The sequence below is a fragment of the Leptinotarsa decemlineata genome, unplaced genomic scaffold (assembly GCF_025532065.1).
Source record: "Leptinotarsa decemlineata unplaced genomic scaffold, Ldec_3_MD MMD2_tig00026317_RagTag_RagTag, whole genome shotgun sequence".
Lineage (NCBI taxonomy): Eukaryota > Metazoa > Arthropoda > Insecta > Coleoptera > Chrysomelidae > Leptinotarsa > Leptinotarsa decemlineata.
This window is the reverse complement of record NW_027412686.1, coordinates 2915500-2940355: the sequence shown is the minus strand read 5'-3', so window position 1 is coordinate 2940355 and position 24856 is coordinate 2915500. Positions and strand designations below refer to the sequence as shown.

Sequence of the window (24856 nt, the reverse complement as noted above, 5' to 3'; positions counted from 1 at the left end):
GGTCGGAGGAATACCTCATTGGTTTGGATGATATAATTTTCAGAAATCTTTTTTGTAATGTATATATATATATATATATATATATATATATATATATATATATATATATATATATATATATATATATATATATATATATATATATATACATATCTACACACAGGGTCCTGCAACAGTGGCGCGGTGTTCCATATCTCTATATAGGAAGCAGATAGGAATCTAATTTTCTATAATATTACCTTATTGCTCGAGCTCAACAAAATGAAAATATTGGCGGTCACACAGGGTGTTCAATTTTTTCTGGGCGGATCCCAACTGTGTCTTTTTAAATGGCAACCTATATTTTTTATCGCTTTTTCGGTTTCTTCATAGAAAATAAAATAAACTTTATGTATATCTGCACTTCGAAAATATTGATGGTTTTCGAGATATCTAGCATGACAGGTTTTTTTTCCAATATTCGTCACTCAGAATATTTGAAATTATAAAGTGGTGCCAAGTCCAGTTGAAATTTTTTTTTGTCGAATATTCTACATTGGTAACTCTCTCAAACGATATATCTGAAATCGACCTGTGATATACAGGGTATGAAAAACCGCTTGCCAAATATTGTAAATGAAAATTTGCAAAATCTTCCTTAGATTAAATGGAACACCCTGTATATTATTGATCCATAAGTAGCGCCAACGAAACCTCTACAAATTTCATCAAGTATTCCCTATGGCTAAGTTCAATAGTTTTTCTTAAATGAGCATTTCTTTCGAAAAATGGTCATTTTTTCAAAGCGAAATCCATTTGACGACTGATAAAAATATACGAAAGATATCTTGTTTCAATTTTGTACATTAGAAGGTGTCCAAACAAATATTTTTTAACGAAATAAATGTATGTACCTATCACTTTTTGCTAAATGGAAAATTATTTTTTCATTGGATGCAGAATTTCACTCATAAATCGTGCAATATCAAACCAAACAAGTTAAAAGAAAGAAACATTAAAAATAACTATTTTTTTTCATGTTATTATATTCATTCAGAGCTTGAGTTCTAGATATTCAAATTTGTCAACTGGCAAATTACAAAACTACAAAAGGGAGAGTTTGATTAAGGTTGATAATGAAACTTTTATAAAATATGTTCAACATGTCTTCCATTTTCTTGAATGCAGACCTGAAGTATATGTTTGAAAGACTGTTCTACCCTGCGCAAGACAGCTGGTGTAATGCTGCGAAAAGCATTCGTTATTCTAAGTCGCATATTTTCGGGAGAAGTTGGTGGCTCAACGTAAACCATATTTTTTATGTATCCCCATAAGAAAAAATCTAGTTTCGTCAAATCTGGTGATATAGCGGGCCACCGTACAGGCCCATTCCGTCCTATCCATTTATTGGGAAATACTTCATTTAGATGATCTCTCACTTCTGCCGAATAGTGAGCAGGTGCACCATCATGTTGTAACCACATTCTATTGCGGAGGTCAAGAGGAATATCATCTAACAAACCTGGTAAATCATTTCGTAAGAAATTGAGATACATTGCACCATTCATATGTCCCTCAAAAAAGTATGGACCAATTACATATTCTCCAATGATGCCTCCCCAGACATTTATCGACCACCTATGTTGATAATCCACCTGTCTCAATAAGTGAGGATTTTCTGTCGCATAATAATGGTAATTATGTCGATTTACAAATCCATTTTTATGGAATGTCGATTCATCCGACCATAAAATATTATTGAAAAAATATTCGTTTCGACGAATTTTGTTCATGGCCCAATTGCAAAATCTCACTCTTTTCTCGAAATCAGCATACAGTAGTTCTTGATGTAACTGAACGTGGTATGGATGCAAGCCATGTTTCTTCAATACTCGTTGCACTGATCTCTCACTTATATCCACTATTTCCCCAATTTGTCGTTGACTCCTACTAGGATCTTCTTCAACAGCAAGAAGAACTTGCAATTCATTATCTTCATTAGTAGCTGGCTTGATGCGCTCATGTTTGGAATAATTAATAGATCCAGTTTCAACGAATCGTCCCAAGACCTTTCGGAAAGATCTTTCATCTGGATGCCTTCTATCTGGATACCGTTAAGAATAAATTCTACTTGCCAATAAACAATTCCTGTCTGATTCACCTAATATGAAAATCATATCAATCAAATCACTTTTTGATAACAACATTCTGATGAAATTATACCGACAGTTCAACTTCACGATTGACTAAAAATTTCAATATTCATTTGCAGCCAAATATTTTGTTCTGTCATTTGCCAGACTACTTGATTTCCAATAAATATTTCATTCGCTGAAAGGTTGTTTTAGACCGAAAGAATATGGCACAAATTCCGAGATTTTTGAAATTATTGTAACTATTCAAGAACGTCCATTTTGTGGTGGAATTCGCAACTTGTTTATCTAGCAACAGGTAATTTTAGGAATGGGCGATATTTTAAGGAAAGGGTATTTTTTGTATATTCTTATCAGTCGTCAAATGGATTTCGCTTTGAAAAAATGACCATTTTTCGAAAGAAATGCTCATTTAAGAAAAACTATTGAACTTAGCCATAGGGAATACTTAATGAAATTTGTAGAGGTTTCGTTGGCGCTTCTTATGGATCAATAATATACAGGGTGTTCTATTTAATATAAGGAAGATTTTGCAAATTTTCATTTACAATATTTGGCAAGCGGTTTTTCATACCCTGTATATCACAGGTCGATTTCAGATATATCGTTTGAGAGAGTTACCAATGTAGAATATTCGACCAAAAAAAAATTTCAACTGGACTTGGCACCACTTTATAATTTCAAATATTCTGAGTGACGAATATTGGAAAAAAAAAACCTGTCATGCTAGATATCTCGAAAACCATCAATATTTTCGAAGTGCAGATATACATAAAGTTTATTTTATTTTCTATGAAGAAACCGAAAAAGCGATGAAAAATATAGGTTGCCATTTAAAAAGACACAGTTGGGATCCGCCCAGAAAAAATCGAACACCCTGTGTGACCGCCAATATTTTTATTTTGTCGAGCTCGAGCAATAAGGTAATATTATAGAAAATTAGATTCCTATCTGCTTCCTATATAGAGATATGGAACACCGCGCCACTGTTGCAGGACCCTGTATATATATATATATATATATATATATATATATATATATATATATATATATATATATATATATATATATATATATATATATATATATATATATATATATATATATATATATATATATATATATATATATATATATATATATATATATATACCGTGCAAGCACAAAATGTGAAAAACCAGAAAAGTACTTGATAAAAATAGCTGCGTTAACGCAAGCGAAACATAAGTGGAACCACCCATTGGTGTGACACCCAAGTCAACTTGACAAGTTTTTATGTCAGTGTTGGTGGTTTGACCAGTCAACCGACAACTGCAGCTTGACTGCACTAACCTTTCTCGATTTATGTATATATATATGGGCTTTTGGCCCATCATCAGTATGGTGCAGCCAAGTGTAAGGATAATAATTTGAAGCTTTATATCTTCTATTAATTTTCCGCGAGCGCTTTCGACAGTTGGTAGTACTGTCATCTTCTTGGCACTCCTCAAGAGTTTGAGGCTGTTGTTCATCATGTGCTTCTTTCGGGAGTCTCATTTAAAACTCCAACCGCCTGCAAATGCGATCTTTGAGGTACCTTAACATCAACTTCATGATAAACGGCGGATGAGTTCAGGCTGGAGACGCCAGGAGAATTAGAGTTGACTGAAAGTCTTGATCTCAACTTGCGAGTGTCACTAACAAAATGTGGGACGCACTCACTCCACTGTCTCCCATTCTCGGTAGGGCGCGTCTTGCTCAGGGTCTCCCTGTTCCTCACCCCCTCCATTCCTTGAAATGTATGAATTGAGTGTATGAAATATTGTAAATGAAGGATTTTGATTGATGTTTGTCAAGAAGTTTATCGCTCATTTCGGTAGGAAAGCAATTGAAGTTGGCTCGTAAAATTACAAGTGAACTGTGTGAACAGCTATTAGCTGCATCAGGAACATTTTTAAGTAATACATTTTTCATTCTCTCATGCTTGGTCATTAAACTACGTACTCCTGTGCCAAATTGAAATTTATAATGGAAATCATCAAATTTGATTTCAGCAATTAATTTCCAAAATTATATTTCTTTTCCGGTTATCAATATTTTCCTGTTCAGTGTGATTTAACCCGCTTAACAAGCATGTAAATGTAACAATACGCGGTTGAGTGGGTGAATTTACATACGAAATTGCAACTAAATATATTGATGGTCTGCGCCTCGTCGATAAATCCCTGTTTTATTAGTAATATATTTTGTTTGTTGTTTGCACTGGCAACAGATAGTATGTCAATAGCTTGAAATAGCTCGAGATTTTGATTTATTTACACAATGGACGATGTTCATTGTATTGTACTGATGGAGAAATTAAAACGAATGGGCAGTGTCCATCATTCTGGCTACGTTCTTTTTTTGAGTGTTCATGTTACAGAGAGTTTGATGTCAAATATATATGAGATTTTGGAGTGTTTATTGAGTTCGTGCGGAAAATAAATAGGTGATAAGAGTCAGTTTATGAGTTGCGATGGTTCAGAACATACATATAGGACAGGCACGAGAAAACAATATCAATACACACACACACACACACACACACACACACATATATATATATATATATATATATATATATATATATATATATATATATATATATATATATATATATATATATATATATATATATATATATGTATTATATATATATATATATATATGTATTTTATATATATATATATATATATATATATATATATATATATATATATATATATATATATATATATGTGTATATATTATTGTAAGCTCACAAGATCTGGAAATGTTCTGAAACCTATGGGAAGAACAAATTATATTTTGTTTTCATGAAATACAATGTCATTACAGAACGATGCTTTTGCTGTTGTCGAGTATTTGAGTGCATTGAAATGTATCAGATATCTTTCAATTTTGGAAATGAACGCACTTATGCAGCCTCTTCCAATCCTAATGTGATAATTATTCAGTTCTCACACCAACGACGTGGTTCAGATTCACAGTTTCCTGAAATCCTCAAGAATGACGTGTTACATATTGTAGTTGATGAAAAAATATGGCCTTAATGATCGAAACACACACGAAAGCAAATTGAAGGCCAATGAAAACGGAATTCAAACACTGATCGGTCCATGTACTGCCGTAGACAAACACACGCCCAAGAACCATGAAAAAAATGTTGCGATTCTAGCCCGGCCGAATGTACAGACTTCCACATACGCTCCGTCAAACTAAAAGGCCAGGCCTGAACGGTAGCTTATCATTACCGATAGGCCGGTATTAGGGTACTTGCCCCATTATCAGTAATGGGCATGGTCTCTTCAGGTCCGAGTTACACGATACGGTGGGTATCTGCCACACGTACCTACAAAGTCTTATGTCTACATGAAAGGTAACGGATAAGGTGTTTTCACCTAAACCTGGAGCATGTCATATTTACCTCTTCGGAATATTGATCGTTATTCCGACTCACAGCCGGGAGTATGTGTTTGCGGAGTCGTTTCCTAGCTCTGTCTTAAGGTGGTACAGTGGACACACTGAATCTACTGCAGAAAAAATTCATGACTAGCTAGAATTTTATTCGTTTGATCGTGATACTCAGACGGTTCACACCATTCTGAAGAGACAATGCCCGGTACTGATGATGAGGCAAGTAGCCCGACACCGTTCTATCGGTGGGTCGTATCGACCAAATGGAATCAATTTATGCTTTTTATAGTAGGCAATAACTTCCAAATCTTCCAAATCAAAGACTTTGCAAGGTGCCTGATAGTTTTACTTCAACTCTCTGCGCGGCATTAGCTGGATTAGTTTTGTTTTGACGTTGGGTATCTGCCACACGTACCTACAAAGTCGTAGATCTACATGAGAAGTAAGGGTTTATATATGAACATATTTCCAAGTGAATTCTTCTTCATGAATTATCATTTCCAACACGTTTCGTGTTCTCTTTGACATTTGACCCACTGCCAAAAATTTCCTCATCGTCTCATTCCCAGTATTATATTAAGCTTCTTCCCAAGAATGAAATTCTCAATTTTTCATGTATGCCATCATTATCGAAAGGAGACTCGAGGTGACAAAATTCATTTCAAAGTTAATCATAAGTAACTAGGTCAACATTGATTCGCACTTCAATTAACATCACTTACCGCTATTTCTCAAGCTACGATTACCAACCTGCAACAAAGACATTATCATATCATAAACTGCCATTACTTTAAATTATGAAGACTTTCGGAAATGTGTGAACTGATATTTGATAGTTATAATATCTGGAATTGAAAATTCATTTGTATACTAATGATATAATAATAAAATACGCACCTCTTGTTGATAAAATATTTGATATCATTAATTTTACAAACTGATGGATTTATATTGCCAACAGAGATATTATGTTTACTGTAGTAGACTCGTGAACAAATATTTAAAGAATTCCAACGGGTGAAAAGATTTGTAATAAACTACAAAACCAAGTTTATGTTTTCATATCGTTTGATGGATCCGTAGGATCCAAAAATAATCGAAACGAAATGGTTTTCTTGGAAAGTCTTCATTGATATTTCGCCTCCAAAGTCAACCAAGGGGAACATCAATTTATTTTTTTTTGTATGTTATCACGAATTGGTTCGATGAATATTGATATGACATGCCCTGAAGGAATCAACATATGCGGTCTGTTAAAAGAATAGGGTGATTTTTCATTTTCAATGAAATTTTTATTTCATCCCCTTCAAAATAGTCCTCGTCAGATATAACACACTTGTGCCAGCGTTTTTTCCAATTCTCGAAGCAGTTCTGATATACACTTTTTGGTGAGTTCATGTTTCCGCGATTCGCTTTTCATCCCCTCGTTCGTCACAAAACGCCGTCATTTCATAGAACTTTTCAATCTTGGATAAATGAAAAAGTCGCAGGGGGCCAACTCTGGTGAATACAATGGCAGAGGCATGATTATGGCCAAAACATCACGAACAAGCAATAACGAGTGATAAGGTGCATTATCATGATGCAAAAGCCATGAATTTTTTTTCCAAAATTCCGAATGTTTCATTATTGACCGTATGACCATGTGGCAAGAAACCCTGATGCACTATGCCACGGTAATCGAAAAAAAACAGTGAGCTAAATCTTGACATTTAATCGAATTTCAGGTGGTTTTTTAGTTTTGTCTCTCATGGATCGCCGATGACATCACTCAACAATACCTGAGCGATGCTCATGCGACGTTTTTTTTTTGGTTGAAATTCAGCAATTTTCGAACGAACTCCATTGCCATATGCTTCATGTCCAAAATTTTCTAAAAAATTGCATAGCATGCGCCAACCGATATACCAACATACTCAACAACTTCTCTAATAGTGATTCAACCGTTCTCCATAACAATTTTCTCCACTTTCTTCAACATATTCATCGATTGTTGTCCAGGATGAGCGTCGTCATTCATATCTCCTCTATGAAAACATTTTCATGACTTAGGGTACAATTACTGTATGCCACTGTGAATATTCGAAATGTTTTTGGACACTCAATTCCATTTTTATACACCTTTGTTTAAGGTAGCAACAGAATATAATAGTATGGAAACACGAAAGGAGGAATGTTCAAGAATCATTTTATCTCTGGGTAACCGTGAGACTGTGAAGTGTTTCAGAAATATCTATACACACAGATCTGATAAAAATAGATATTCCACTTGGAAATAACAGTGTAAGAAAATCAAATCCAATACGTTGAATGAATGTAGCCAAAATGTCATTTCGAAAATATCAACCAAGATAATAATATATATGGAATTTATTGCATGTTTCTAATCAACTTTTAATACATCTGTGCAAATCAGGTATTGAAGCGGTTGATACTTCTATTGTTCGACTATATTCAGCATATAAAAAACAATAATTGATTTTTTAATTGAAAAAATTATACCGTATACCCACAAATGATGAAAGTAAAGATAATCTGGAATTTCTCATTGGTTGACAGCAGTGGTTCTATTCCCAAGAGAAATCGTTTTTATCGCTAACCAGGCATCAACGGGTCTACTTTATAATAATACATTATTCAAATAGACAACCTAACATACGAATACAGACAGTTGTAAGCATGAGTATTTACATTAGTATTTTAACTAGATTGAAAGATAACAGAGAACATCTCATAAACAACTTCACATCGAAATAGTTTCCTTACATATATAGACACATAACACACAGGCTGAAAAGTACCGGGCCTATGAAAGAAAAGCATTTTTTTGTCAAAAGCCACACAATCATTTCAGCGCCGCTCTAATATTTCAATACCACTTTAGTCGAACGATTTATCTTTTGCCTCAAAATACGTCTCAGTATCAGCAATAACCTCTTTATTCGAGCGAAATTTCCTACCGACGAGCAATTTCTTGATTGCTGCGAACAGCCAGTAGTCGCTGGGAGCCAAATCTGGCCAATATGGTGGATGTGGAAGCTATTCGAAGTTCAATTCATGTCGCTTCGCTATTGTTTTGATTGACTTGTGACACGGTGCGTTTTCATGTGTTCTTTTCTTCGCAATTTTCAATTTCAAACGATCAAATAACGCTTTGTAATATTCACTGTTGATGATATTACCCTTCTCAAGATAGTCGATGAATATTACACCACGCATATCGCAAAAAACCGAGGCCATAACCTTCCAGCCGACTGTTAGGTTTCAGAGCGCTTTGGACGAGGTTAACCAGTTGGTCTCCACTCCGATACCGATTGTTTTCATTCCATTCGATATCCATTGTCACATATCGACGCAAAAATTTCGGTTTTTTATATTTTGTTTTGGCCAAACATTGCTCGGAATCTTCAAGACGTTCTTGTTTTTGATCAACAGTGAGCTCGCGCGGCACCCAAAGAACAGAGCTGTCTCAAAGTCAAATGCTCATGCAATATAAAGCCAACATGTTCTTTTGATATCTTTACAATATCTGCTAACTCACATAACTTCACTTTTCGATCATTCGGTTTTGTGGATATTTTTTTATGTTTTCTGGTATTTGTGCCTCATTTGGATCTACACTGCGTTCTACATCATCGATGTCTTTATGACCCTGTTTGAAGTCAGCAAATCAACGTTTAATTGTTGTTTCCAATGAAACGGAGTGCTTATAACACTTTTCAAGCTATTACTTCGCTTGAACGGTATTTTCCCCATCAAAATGCAGTGTAAAATCAAAACCCGAAATTGTTTTTGATCCATTGTTTGGAAAATAACAAAATTTGTGTCACTCTTAGCACAATTTCTCCCAAACTTATGAGTAGGATTTCATGAAATTTCAACAGCATTCTTTTGAAGGTTAATACTAACTGAAAAAGTGGTGAATGCAAGACTAGCGCCATCTATATGTTAGGCCTAAGACTGTTCAGCCCATGTAGTAACTACATACATATACCCACACATTACACGCATGCATGATATGCAAATCTGGGCGTGAAACATTAAGAAAATGAAGTTTAACACTTCTTTTTAGATGTCTGTCACCTAAAAAGCATATATTTCACCTATATTGATCATATATTTGCTGCTGAACGTACATAAAAACTTCTCGACTTGATACATAACAGAGCAATGCATCGCTTCTTCAAAATGCCTACTACTACTTCACAGCATTATATTTTTTCGAGCATTGCGTTTTTCTTCACCATCATATCGTTTGTCGTCATGTCAATGATACGCAAAATCGAACAACCTTTCAAAAGTAAGAAATTTAATGATTTTTTCCATGCGTCCCCTTCACATGTCCACACGAGTTCAAATATTTGAGAAACTTTGGTTTCATCATACTATTTTTGCAATCCATTCCAAAATTGAGAAAGTCTTTTCATTTACTCGGTTTCATGTATCTATATAATAATCAATGATGACTTCTTTTTTTGAAACCTGTTCCTTATGAATGCATCAGATCTTGTTCAACCGGCATATCCAGATATTTTTCAATCAACATTGGTTTAACCTTCACTGTATTCATAAAAACATTACCCTAATGTACTATGTCACATTCTTAAATAGAATGCAATTATTTCAAGATCATAGTAAAACGTAGTTTGTTGTTCATTTCACTGAATAAATCGTTGATACTACAAGTATTCCGTCAAATAAGTTTGTGTTTGAACAATAATTTCAGTTGTATTCCAACGAATCAGAAATGAAGACCGTACCTTCTCTTATGTTGAAAACTTTTTCAACAACTTTTCATTTTCTAGATTTATGAAATTAACTGTCATTCCTTTTGTCTTGAGAATGACCAAAATCAAGTAGTATCTTACAACAATTATTAAAATTATCCACTTCATAATTCAAGCTACAGTATTATTGTTTGTTGATTATTATATAGGTATATTAATTAATTTCATTTATTTATTCAAATACGCGAAAAGAATTTGGGCTGAAAAGTTCGTATATCAACACACGCTTCGAGTGAAGCATATTTTGTTACTTTGAAGAAAACGGATAGGAAGAAATTTCGTGTGTTGATAAAGAACCAGGAAAATCAACTGTTAGGAAGTGATTTGCTGAGTTTAAAAGAGGTGAAATGAGCACCGAAGACTATGTACGTGTGGACGCCCCAAAGAGGCCGTTGCCGACGGAAACATAAAAAAAGTCCACAAAATGATTAGGGATAACCACAAATTGAAGTTGATCGAGATAATTGAGGCTCTAAAAACATCAAAGGGACGTGTTGTACATATCGAGCATAAATGTTTGGGTTGCGAAAGCTCTGTTGCAAGTGGGTACCGCGCAAGCTCACAACAACAACGAACTGATAATTCTGAGCAGTGTTTGAAGCTATTCCACCATAATAAACCTAAATTTATGTATCGATATGTGCCAACAGATAGAACGTCTCTCCATCAATCCACATCAGAATCATAACGATCGTCTTCTGAGAGGACTGCACGTGGTGAACCGACTCCTAAGCATGCAAAGACGCCACAATGGACTGGCAAGGTTATGTTACCAGTACTTTGGGACAAGCATGGTATAATATTCGTAAACTATCTTGGAAAGGGAAAAACCATCAACAGCGACTCTTATATAGCGTCATTGGAGCATTTGAAGGTCGCAAAACGGCCTCATTTGAAGAAAAAGAAAGTATTTCATCATGACAATTGACCGTGTCACAAATCCATTAATGCTCGCTAGAAATTAATTCAGCGCCGATGAAGAGGTAATCGTCGAAACATTGAGGCTAAAGACAAATCGAACTATATCAACCATTTTTTTATGTTAGCCTTTAAACTTTTCAGCCCAATTGTTTTTATATTATATCGTGTTCAAAACTGTGTTATGATCTATTTGGTAGCATATTTTTTCGGTACTGAAAATTAATTATAATATCAGTACAAAAAATCGGACTGAAAGTCTCACTGAATTTTTCATATGACAGGGTAAGACTGAAACTAGAACTCATAAATCCAAAACAAGCACTGCTCCAAAACATCACTACAACACTCGTCTCAAAGTGCCGTTTTGTTGATTTGGTTTCATTCTACTCCAGAGTAATCAGTATACCTTTTGAGTAGAACTCAGAATTTTTTAAAAGAAAGTCACCCCGTCGAGTGTGCCTGTGTTTCTGAAGGCGATCAACTACGAATTGAATATTATTGGAGTTTCATCCCAACACCAAACCGTTATTTCAACGCCTCAACACGTGTTTCGATCACCAAACGATCACCTTCAAGAGGTAGATTAAACTAAATCTGCATACAATGTTATCCTTATTAATACCACAGATACCTCTGCTAGGTACCTGCATTTTGATTGTCTTAAATTGACTTCACAATGTGGACTCATCTAATAGTCGGGTGAATCTGATAATTAAAATATTTCAACAAGCTATATAGTATATATACTATTGAGTATTGAGCCAACATCGTTATTCATGATATTCTCTTGAAGATGATCACTTGGTGATCGAAACATTTGTCGAGGTAATAATCATAATATCATTATGTTCACTTACTTCTACACTCTCGTAGGCATCTAGATGCCTGTTGTTAACTTTTCTAACTAATCTTAATGAACTAACGTCTATTTAAACGAAGCCAGTGAGTTTTCATCGGAAAAGATGTCCAACCTCTTTGAGAAATAACAAAACATCTCACTGCATACTATTTTTCTTCAACAGGTCTACAAAAAATCCTTGGATGGCTGTCTCTTAGAGCTTACTCTACCCAATCAAAAATGTTAAGAAAAATGGCCACATATAAAGTATCAACTGGGAAGCTATGATACATATTTGGAAGGTACATAATCAAAATCACAAAGTTCTGAAATTGAATTAAGATCAGATACAAAATACCAAAGATCAATGAATAAAATGTGCTCAAATAACAAGTTTTCCTGAAAAAATAGACGAAATTTTGAGAAAATTAGGTACTCCGGAGGAGAGCATACTTTTCAAATTGTCAACATATTCGGATGAGCAACAGATTATCGTGAGAATTAGAGAATAAGTGGATCATCAACGAATTTGGACAAAGTTATGAACAAATATCTCATAGTAGACCCGAAAAAATCAGTACCTATGCAAAACATTCTTGATAAAATTTGACCATAATGAAAGCGGCTATCGTTGAAGAAAAACTGTTGGAATTCTTTCTAGATATGCAGAAACAAAGGCCCAACACAGTTCGAACCTGGAATGGCACCGCTACCCACATTTGCAGAAATGGATAACTTTGAACCAATGCGAGCAGTATATCTAGAATTCAACCATAATGGCTATGAGAAAATCAATTGGAAGCAGGGTCTCACCAGAAAAAAAAATTGGTGTGAAAATGCGTCAAACTTTCATGGTGCTGGAAGAGAATTGAAAACAACTTCAAAATAACTCAATGAAAGTGATAAACAGAAAAGTCATGAAATGGAAATGACTGAATATGTGTGTCGTGAAATTCCATCTGAATAAACTTCAAATTCTTTGTGTGAAACAAAAACTGAGAAATTTATTTCTTTTTTTTTACTCATTTTCGGCTCCCAGTTGATACTCAGAAATATAAAAACCAATTGATTTGCAAATGAAAATATTAGAAAAGAAAAAATCTGATTGATTCTTATGAAAACAATTGATTTGGAAATCATCGATTATACCAATGACAATTATGGCAGCTCCACTAGTGTTCCGGTATAATATATATTTTTTCATCATTCTGAGAACACTTCACGATGAATTATGTGATTATAACTCATTGTAACTATCTAAAATTGTTTCCATTTTGAGAAAAATATAAATCATTCCCTATATGTGAGTGTAAAGTTTCACGAACCTTAGCAGTTTCTAATTCGATATTTTATAACTCCGTCTTCCAGACGATTTCGTATATGAACTAATGAAAGACTGAAGCATGTTGAGTTTGATGTCTCCAATAAAAAGTTTGGCAGGAACAGCGGATGAGTTTCAGCTGTTACTGTGTTGAAACAAAAGTTATTATAGTTATTTTCCCAAAAATATATGTGGCTATGATGTGAGGAACGCGAGTGAAGAACTTCAAGAGTTATTATATGAATAATTTGTAACATATGTAAGAAATTATTTGTTCGAAAATATATGTGGTATCAAAAGATTGACGCAGGTGTTAATGTGTTCCAATATTTCCTTTGATATGTATATTTTTTCTATTCGCTCACCTATCTATTCCACAACAATAACTGATCTAGAACCAATGGATAGCATAACTGTCAACTTTTGGTAATGAACGAATATGATTGCAAAAAAAAAACATATTTTTTTGAAGAAAAAATAACAAGTAAAACCTGGACAAATAACGTGGATGGTGAATAGGTACGAATTCTACAAAAACTCGAATATGGTATCAAGAGTCTCAAAGCAGAATAAACTACAAAAAAAATCGACTACAAAAGTTTTGATTTCAAAAAAATTAATAGTTGAAGATCAATCAAAATTTTATATGAAATTGAAGTATACGCATAATCGAACGAGAATGTGTTGAATGAAATTGACGAAGATGATTTATTCATTGATCAATATCCCATTCACATCCTATGAAACTTTGATGTACCTACCTAAATATTACCAAAGAAGAGATGTTGAAATAAAAAACATAGACAGCCGAAAAAAGGCGGGGAGAAAAGAACTCCAACACAGGCTTGACGTGCGTGAAACAAAAGTCAAAAATGAAATATATATTACTTTTTGATAATAAAAGATCAAGAAGTGGAATTTGACTTTCAATACTGATGATGAAGTTAGTTCCTCCGACATATATGGTAGAATTGGTGGAATATTCCAGTCGAAACCAAATCGTAGAAAAGTTAGATTTTCTAAATATTATAATTTCGGGCGACAGGCCCAAATGACAAGAGTATGTTCATGTTTTGGTTGAGTTTCAAATTATTCAGTTTTCATTTTTTCCAACTTCACTTTCTCTTTCAACTGTGATATATAACACTTAAGGCTTTATAACTCATCTCTTCTATTTTCCATATTAGTCCTTTCGACGAGGATAATTGTTACTATCAAACTTATATCATACGCTGGCTCCAAAAAGTAAGGAGCTTTTTTGAATACTCAATTCGTTTGATGATAAATCAAACCGAAGTTATTGTAGCATAGTTACAAAATGACGCAATAGTTGACAATTTGTCAACTATTGGCGCAGATGAGACTCAATTCTCAAAATTTTGGTCATCCAATTGGAAAGAGCATCCATCAACAATTGTGGAAAATATTAATATTGACATCGCTTGCCAGCTAGCCACATCGCAATCAGTAAAATGTTTCAATTCTTTTACTTGTAATCACTGTAAAATTATGTAAAAGCAGCCTAGCCTACCGTTGTTTCATCTTTTCTATGCATTGAGAAAAGTAACCATTGCTAACTTTCTATTGATACAAATATTTTGTGTCGGCTCTGAAATTATATCAAATGTGTGGAAAAATATAACAGATTCAGCTGCTGTTTAGACATTTTTCGATCAAAATCCGACTTAAATGGGGATGTTGAGCGCAATTAATCCTTAGTTTATCACGAATACACTCGCCGGCCAATAACCTCTAAACAGTTGTCTTCTTCATCAATCATAGCAATTTCGAATCCGATAGAGACACGCCAACAATCCCGACTTCGAAGATACAATCAGGAATAAAACAAAAACACAAACAAGGGCATTCCTCGTTTTTCCAATCCCTTCAAATCCCCACACGCTACAAAGCCATTCATTTCGAAACTTTTCGGGGTAGTTTAGAAGTAATAATTCGATATAATCGTAGCGTGCCCTTCTGCATATCATACATCAAAAGTTCAACTGAAAATTCGTCTTGGGAAGAACCAAAACCCGGATAAATCATTCGCTACCACCAAAAAACTTGATGGGGCTTCTATATATGTATGAAATTTGTATACAAAATTCAGACAAGTGGAAAGTTATTTCGTCAATGTAGTCAATATTTCATCAGATGGAGTATATGAGGAATGAAAAAAATCTTCGGTAGTGTGGGGGATATTCGATGACGGTACGTGAAAGGGAGTGGAATAATAAATCGAATGATGTGACGTTAGATGATGCATTGCTATCTGAATAGACTCCTGAATACGGTCTTTTGGCGAATTTATCAGTATATTACACGCAGGCATAACTCTTTAGAAATTTTCGTGGTGTTCAATTTCCCTCATTGACAAGAAAGAATACAGTATTCAACGGTTGTGCATCATAACCTCAGGATATTATTCATCATTACTTTTTGCTTTCACAAGGATATTTTTTGTACATTCAATCAGGAAGTATTTTTTTAAGGACAAAATACAAGCACTACGGGAAAATCCTTAAGGTGCTCCAAGAGCGATGGCTGTGGGAAAGTAGTGATTCACATTGGATTTGAATCGCTGAAGATTAAGTCCGTTTGGGAAAACGTTCCCAGGAAGTTCATTCCACATAAACGCAGTTCGCCAAATGGAAAAGTTGTTGAACAGCGAAGTTCGAGTGGTACTGAGTTGAACCTTAAAACGATGAACAACCATAATTCATCGTGTATTTCTGATATGTACCGCTCTGGGTGGAATGAAATGTGCCAAGTCACTTGAACTCTTACCGTGAAAATATCTTTAGAAGAGAGAAATCTCCAACCTTGTTTCGATGTTTCAGATAATCAAGGTTGCAAGTTATGTTCGCGTCTCTAATCAGGCGGTTGGCTCTTTTCTGGATGGATTCCAGCAATGTTTGGGGGCAGAGCTCCATACATGAGTGCAATACTCAAAAGAAGGTCTAATCTGAGCTTTATCATGAAAAGTTGCTGAGGTGTGTACAGTTCTCTGTTTCGGAACAGTGTTTCTCACGTTGGAGAAGCCGTTCTTGCAATTCCAGCGATATGATTGTGCCAAGACATATTGGTGTCCATCCTGACCCCCAACAAACTCATCGAAGCAGAAAATGGCATTTAGGTCCAAGATAAGTTGGTTTTTTCTACTCTCCGTTGTGTCAAGCGAGGGTTCATTGTGGTTCACACCTATCCAAACTGATCAAATAAGTCCAGTTCTTAACAAGTGACTTTTCAGGTCAGCTCACAAGAGTAGATTTCCGTCCAATATCAAAAACCTAAATTGTTTCGCACCGAAACAGGCAGAGAGTATGTGCTACCAGAGTCTGAATTTGCTGGTAAGTTTTCATGAGAAGATTAATTCACCCAAACGCTGACAGACCATGGTACATTTCTCTCAGTCTATTGAGAACCTGATCGGCGGTCATTCTGCCTCTTTCTTCAAATGTGTGTCTTGGAATGTAGATCTTCGGACTAGAGGGTACTAACTGCACCCACCAGGAAAAATACGCACTACTGATTCCTTCAGCTCTGTAATCGTATCTTTGGACATCTTCTAAAATATCCTCTACGGCAGCCATTAAAGCATACTGGAAATATTCCAGTGAATTAATCATTATCCAGGTTGTCGGTTGTTCAAGATATCAGATTATCACCGTAATAACCGCAGCAACTGTACTCTCTGAGAGCATTCGTGAGACATCTTCAGAAATGAAGATACATGAGTTTCAGTCATACAATAATTTGGTGCAAGAAGAATTTATCAGATAGTCTGCCCTTGAGGAGCGAATAACTGAGAAGTTTTTGCTTTCGATCGTCGTTTACGGATAGCAGTCGGGATCATTCAATTGGCGTCCATTATCTTTGTAGACTAACTCTTGGAATATTTGTTTACGTTCTGGTTAATAGAGGGTCCCATGAATAGATAGGAAAAAAAATTCGGCTTTTTGTGGAATTGTTTCTCATTCTTCTACCGAGATAATAACCATATTTTCCTAATATTCATATTCATTCGGTGTAAATATTTTCTTGGCCCAAGTGTCTGATTCAATCAATGCGCGACAAAGTACCACTATTGTTTCGAGTGTGAAAATTCACAAAGATTTTACATTCAATTGCGAATAGAGTGGCATATCCATCATAATTTTTGGTTTTGTAGGTCGAAGTGTCGGTGAAATGGCACTTATAAACCAAACGATAAGAAAATTTTTCGCTCCATCACTTATATTCGGATATATTTTCATTTGAATGATGTTTTTTTTTCCTGGCATGAACTCAAATGATCTAGTAGAGTGCCAATAGTGCTTGAAGTATTTTAGAAAAATTTCAGCGTATCTTGTCATTTAGCAATCAGTTACGTATATCTTTCTCGTACTACTTACTGAATTTTGGTGTATATTAATGAGTTCACGATGTTGATAAATATATCTGTATGTTTTGGTTTATTTTTGAGTTGATGTCGCTTTTGCTAATTTATCTGAAATTATTCTGTAGTGTTTTTTGTGTCTGGTGAACTGTTTCATATATATTTGTTTGAATTACTGATCTTATTTATTCAGATCTAATTTTCTAGGCGTGCTATACTATCTTCTGAATTAGACCTAACAGTTGGTCCCCGTGAAACACTAACAAATTTTCGTGTAGACTTAAACAACATTTCAAATTGCCAGACATGTTGAAAGATAAAATAGTTATTTTAATAATCAAAAACTCTATGGCGATATTGAATCATCATTCATGAAACAATTATTATCATTTTTTGGTAGTTTCAATGTTCATTTTCATTTTCATTTAAAATGTGAATTAATTGTTGAGTAGTGTCCCGAATTGAACTGTATTATTATAGTCATATATGGGTATCGAATTGAGGGAGGAGCTCAGAAACTCAATTTTTCCATGTCACAGTTGGACATTGATCTCAACATAACAATACGAGGTATGTTCAGAAAATGACGAAAATTTTCGTTCTTTGAAAAAATATCACTTCACTCGTTCAAACTGATGTCGTTGCCTTCAAAAAAGGTATTATGCACTTGTTCTAGCATTTCTTTCAATCTTTAAAACACTTCTCAAACTCAATTAATTATTTTCAAAAATTCAGGTGGTTTTTTTTTCAAATTGCTTCACACAAACCGTTTGATCTCATGGTAAGAATTCATGATGCACTCTCAATCATGAATTCATGATTGAGATTAACCGTATTGATCGACTGCAATTACCGAGGTTTTTTCAGTCTTGACGAGCCAGAATGCTTTCACTAGAATGTTTGAGTTTTGACGTCATATTCATGAACTCATGTTTTGTCACCTATTATGATACGCTTCGATAATTCTCCGCCATAGTGTATTTCATTTAGTGACTCCTTAACAACTTCCATTCGCCAGTGTTTTTGTTCAAAATTCACCAATTCTAGAACAAATGTTGCTGCCACGCGTTTCATATACGAAACATTCGAAAACATTTCGATATGCAATCAATATCAGCGACTTCTCCGATTGTGATTCGGCGATCGTTCATAACCATTTCTCTAACTTTTTCTACGTATTCATCGGTTGTTGATGTGCTAAGAAGTCCGGGGCGATTGTTATCTTCAACGGCCATCTTGGAACGCTCATGTCACTCGTTGACTCTTGTTTCAGTCAAAGCAGACTCCCCATAAATTTTAACTTCAACATAATTAAGAAAAACTGACAATCGCACTCTGCCATTATTTCTTGAACATGCCTCGTAATTTAATGTTTTCAGAATTTCATGTCCCTTATATTAGGTATAGGTTGTTCGAAGTAAAAAGAATCCTATCTACTGATTTTTCATTCGAATTATTGTGTGGGCCAGTTCTGAGAACAAGAATATCTTTGGTTGATTCCATCGAGCCCAAAAAATTTTACTTATATTTGTTTGTAATCATCGAATTGACATCATCATTACCTTTAAACTCTGCTTTTATGCATAATAAGTAGAGACTGGGGTAAGTTCTATCATTTTTATCATAGCTGACCTTATTCTTTAAAGAGATTCATTCTGTTTTCTGAATTTATCGTTATAATTATTATCAGTACTGCTGATGATTTGAAGATGAGGAGATGAGGGTGATATGGGGTTTTTTCCGTTTCGTAGAATATACAAAAGTCTATTAATTAAAGCTTTTCAGTAACATCATGTTTTTCCAATGAACTGCGCAAAAGTGGGGATTATTTCTTCCAACTGGGAATTATACGTTTTCAATGAAACTTTTCATTCTGCATTGTTTTCAGTTGTGCGGCATTTATTTGACGCGAAATAACTTTGTTATCATAAAAGTTGGTCATTATTTTCAATCGGACATTTAACGTCAAAAACAAACTGCAATTCAATTCTCGAACTGATTGTTTTGTCACAATCAGTGAATTCAAATCAATTGAAAAATGTATAACTGAAATGAAGCTTCATTGATATAGTCCAAACCACATATTGGAAATTATCTATAAAAAGGTTTTGGAATGTTTGTTAATATAAAAATTTCGACAGTTGAAGTAACAAATCAGTCAATGACTTCAATTACCATATAAGTTATAATTCACCATAATATTCAGAATAAATAATACCTCCGGCGAATCTTACAAAAAAACGGCGTTTCTGGCGTATTTGGAGTACACCTACCTCCGTCAAGGATTATGGATCACCTCTGAAAATATTTTATATTTCAATAACAATATCAGAAAAACGTTTTGGAGTAGTATCTACGAATAATCTCCAGTATTCTAGGATATTCCTCAACATTTGAGTCTGTACTAGAATGTTCAAAATGATCTGGAATATTCCGAGATTCTATGAGTCATTCCGAAAAAATTCTTGAATGACTCATAGAGAGCTATCACATAACTTCCTCCATCGTTCTTTATTGATCTGGTCTGTTCTAGAATGTTTCCGAACGTTGCCAATTATTCCCGAACATTCCTCATCGTTCTACACTGATTTGGTATATTCTAGAATGTTCTCGAAAGTTGCAAATTATTCCAGAACATTCCTTAATATTCCAAGATACTTTGGAATGTTTCAGAACACTGTCCAATACGTTCTGGAGGATGAAACTTTCAGCCCTGATACCTTGAAAAGGTAGGAAATGCTGAAATGACAACAAAAGTACTCACATATCTGTTATCCATGCGGGGTCAGTTCACTACTGTCTTACAAAATGTCAACTGTTTAAAAAAATTAAGTGTATTTCTTCGAACCAGATTATTTGACTTCAGGTAGTTTCTCTGATCTAATTTGTATTAATTGATTACTTTGATTCTTGAACGAATGAACCAAACATTTTTCTGTAATCTAATATATAAAAATGGATGTTTGTTGGTTAGTTGGTTGGTTGGTTGGTAAGTGATAAACTTCTACATCGCTCAACCGATCGTGATGAAACTTGACATGTATATATAAGTAATTTTTCATAGAGAAGGTTTTTAGGCTATCAATTTTCCTGTAACTCGCCACTAGATGGCGCTGTAGAACAATTTTTTGAAAGCACTGTTCTATAACGCTGCTTCGTTGATTCTGATTCTGTCAAAACATTGAAAGAGCAGCGATACAGCAACATAGTTGTGGATTTGGCCGCGGTGGTAACGCACCCGATTCACGATCGGAAGACCGTGGGTTCGATTCCTGCCTTGACCAGATATTTTTCTCGGGAGAATTTATCTGGTTGAAGATGAGATGATTCTGCAACCGTGTTAGGAATCACATGTTTAAAGGTAAGACCTCGTTAGTCCTTAGCTCGCACAAGATTCTCAACTTCTGAGAGTTGTCGTTCGTATGGTGGCGACAACTGATCAACGGAAAAACATATTTTGAACATATTTAAACATATTAGTACTACAACTACCAAATTCTACGCGGGCGAAGCCGCGGGCAACAACTAGTTATCTTATAAGTCGGCTCTTCGAAAAAAATGTGAATTTTGCGTGCTACGTACAGCATCAGGAGGTTGAATATCTTAATGACAATCTAGGAGAAATTTCGAATTGGGGTGAAAGTAACCAGGTTCAATTCAATGCCACGAAAACCCAGGCATCCGTTTTCTCCAAAAAGATAAATGTCTCCGAACCGGATATAATAATGTTAGGGCAGACAATTCCGCTTTCTGCTTCGGTAAGATTTTTGGGGGTTAAAATGGACACCAATATTCCTTGGCACAATCATTTCGCTGAAATTGCAAAAGCTACTTCTCAAAAGCTTGGAAGGCTGTTCCGAACCAGAAAACTGTACACACCTCAACAACTTTTGATGTTTTATAAAGTTCAGATCAGATCTTCTTCGAAGTATTGTTCCCATGTGTGGAGCATGGTCCCCAAACATACCCTGAAGCTACTGGATTCCATCCAGACGCGAACATCACTTGCAACCTTGATAGTCTGGAACATCGAAAGTTGGAGATTTGTCGCTATCTTCTATTAATATCTTCACGGAAAGTGTTCGAATTATTTGACACATTTGTTTTCACCAAGAGCGGTACATATCAGGACTGTGACTGCTCATCGTTTTGAGATTCAACACAGTACACCTCGAAGCTTACTGTTCAAGAACTCTTTCATTTGGAGAACGGCGTTCATGTGAAATAAACTTTCTTGGAACGTTTTTTCACATGGATTTAATCCCCAGCGATTCAAATCCAATGTGAATCACTACTTTCCTACAGGCAACGCTCTAAAAGCGCCCAGTGAAAGAGCCCAGTAGAGCCAAGACCAAAAAAAGCATACCGAGTTCGATCAAATGTGAAAGTTTGCTCACTGGTTTCTTTGATCACCGTGGCTTGGTGCATCAGGAGTTCTCGCCACATGGTCTCAATGAGGATCATTATCTTGAAGTTATTCGCCGCTTGCTAGAAGCAAAACAGAAAGAATGTTGGGTATTGTGGAAAAACAATTCATGACTGCTCACTTGTCATCGCTCTTTCGATAATTTGTTGGCCAAAAACAACACCGTAATCACGCCTCATCCATCGTATTCACATTATTTGGCCCTCTCCGACTTTTTTCTGTTCCCAAAATTGAAAAGAGACTCATGAAATAACGGCGTTTTGTGACGATTGAGAAGATGAAAACCGAATCGCTCAAGTGCTGCTCAAGGACATACCGAAAATTTCATATCAGATCTGCTCCCAGGATTGAAAAAAACACTAGTACAAGTTTATCAAATCTGAAGGGACAACTTTGGAGGAAATAAAATAGAAATTGATATAAAATCATTCGAAAACCATGAATTTCTAGAAGCTACGATATGGGCAATCAAAATGTTTTCAAAAGGTAATCTTTTTCATTACCCAATATATTAACCCGCATTGGGAAAAGTAACTCTTAGTAGAAATACTGTTTCGAAATTGTTTCATTGGCATCATCCGCATTGACTTTCCATTCACATACTGGAAAAATTACGCAAATTAATTACTTACTATAAATAATTTAATGAATAGGAGATATTAATGTACTTATGTCGACTTGGCTCTTCAATTATATTGATTTGAGTATGACAACTGGTTAGGAAAGACCTCAGTAACTGAAAACAAATGAGAATAATTTTACGCTTTGACCTTTTTGGCAGGAATATTATCAATTCGACATCACTCTTTCTCCTCATCATTAGCTGTATACGTCAGAATGTCAAACATAATCTCACTCTAGTTCACCTGATTTATTTTTGTAACTTACAACTTGAAAATGAAAATATTATCTATTTGTCGATATTTTGAACTTTTCTGATACTTTTTGATGATCATAGTCATCATAGTGATCTTGAATATTACTGACTTTGAGTCCATGTTAAAAATCAACATTTGGAATATCTCAAAAAATAATTGATTGATATTAGATATATGCAATGTTCTCTGACGTTCTGTCTTGCTGAGTACATACTTTCCGCATTATCGAAATGGGCATCTGTCCTATATAAAAGTCTGTGGTATAGTTGGCTTAGCGTTCGCTTCATAATAGACCAAAGTTTAAAGATACTGCGGAGTTTATTTTTCAGATGATGGTGAACGGTTGTTCTCGTACTTTGGAGTATTTTATGTAATGAATAAGAAGGGGTGACATGAGTTTAATGACTTGTGTGTGGAGTAATAAATTATAAGACATTTTTGTCATTTTTTCTCGAGTTATCATTATGATGATGTTCACTATACCAACCCATAAAATCCTCAATAAATTCAGGTTGTTTCACATTATGAAACGCCGGAAATTGAGAAGTACCTATCACCCCAGAAGAAACAAAACATCTTTGTGTTGTGCTCCATCATTTTTATAGTGATAATCGGATGTTACTTCAATGTATATTGAAGAAATATTTAACGTGTGGAGCCAGTAAACGAAATCCGACGATTTCAGTTAAAGTTCATCATCTGTTTCACCGTAGTGGTAACTATTGTCTGTTTAAAATCTGTTTTTCCGTTAACCAGCTGTCGCACCTTTACGAACGACAACCCTCAGAAGTCGAAACTTGTGCAAGCTAATAATTAACGAGGCCTCCCCTTTTAACGTGTGATTCCTAATTTACAAACCTTGTAAGTCTTACCATTTCTGGTAGAGTAATAGTGGGATCAGCTAAAAAGCACCTCAAAGAGTTTTCACAACAGGAATAATATCATATTTAGGTAGATATTTAATTTTTTCAGCATATTGAATTTTATATCCAGAATAATTGTACCTGTAAATGTCGTTAATAAAAAAAAAACGCATGTACTACTCCACTCTCTTCACAACTTTCAAAACCGCGGTTACACAGTTTATCGAGGAAGAGGTATGTACAAATAAATTGAATAATAACATGTTTTCGAAGCAAGCGTACCTGCAATCTTCTCAAACGATGGATAACCACCTCAGGTCACGTAAAAATACGTTCAAAACACACTCGAAGAACTCACAAACTTCGGAAGTGCGCTCGTATACGAGAGAGAAACCGGCCGGAAACGCAGTGCGGATCTCTAGCAACAACGTTCGTTCGCGAGATACTGAAGTCGCGGTACGCCGGAGCACTTTCTAATCGGCGGCGGCCGTGCCTTCTCTATAATACGAGGCGCGCATTCGGTCGAAGAAGGCGGCGGAAGGTAGATGTTACGCTTGTGTGTCTTCGGGGTTGGCGTGATTTGACGGGATAAAACTAAAGAGCGGGCGATTTTGTTTTTTGATCTGTCTGCCGATATCGCCACACGTCAATCAGTCTGATAGAATAAAAGACAATTTGTCACAACATTAGATGTAAATACATTTTATGCGTCTTCCTGAATAATAATAATTAATTTATTCACACTTTCAGATTACAATTTCAATCACATTAGAGTGTATGTACATTGAGAAATCGCTCTTTAAGTGAATTGTTTATTGTATACAAGAACAGTTTTTGTTCCAAAACATATTTGTCAATTCATTCATTAATCTATTCA

General features: G+C 35.0%; 1 protein-coding gene across 3 annotated transcripts in view; it reads right to left on the bottom strand.

Moving 5' to 3' along the window:
- IRSp53 (Insulin receptor substrate 53 kDa) overlaps window positions 1–24445 on the bottom strand; it is a 507262-nt gene extending 482817 nt beyond the window's left edge. The window contains exons 1-2 of one of the 3 annotated variants that reach the window (XM_074181873.1): window positions 24262–24445; window positions 6290–6317 (exon numbers count right to left, since the gene is read on the bottom strand). The gene's annotated coding sequence lies outside the window, so the exon portion shown is untranslated. The remainder of the gene's footprint in view (window positions 1–6289; window positions 6318–24261) is intronic. The other 2 variants (XM_074181876.1, XM_074181874.1) reach the window with 2 other exon arrangements.
- Between the last annotated feature and the right edge of the window lie 411 nt (window positions 24446–24856).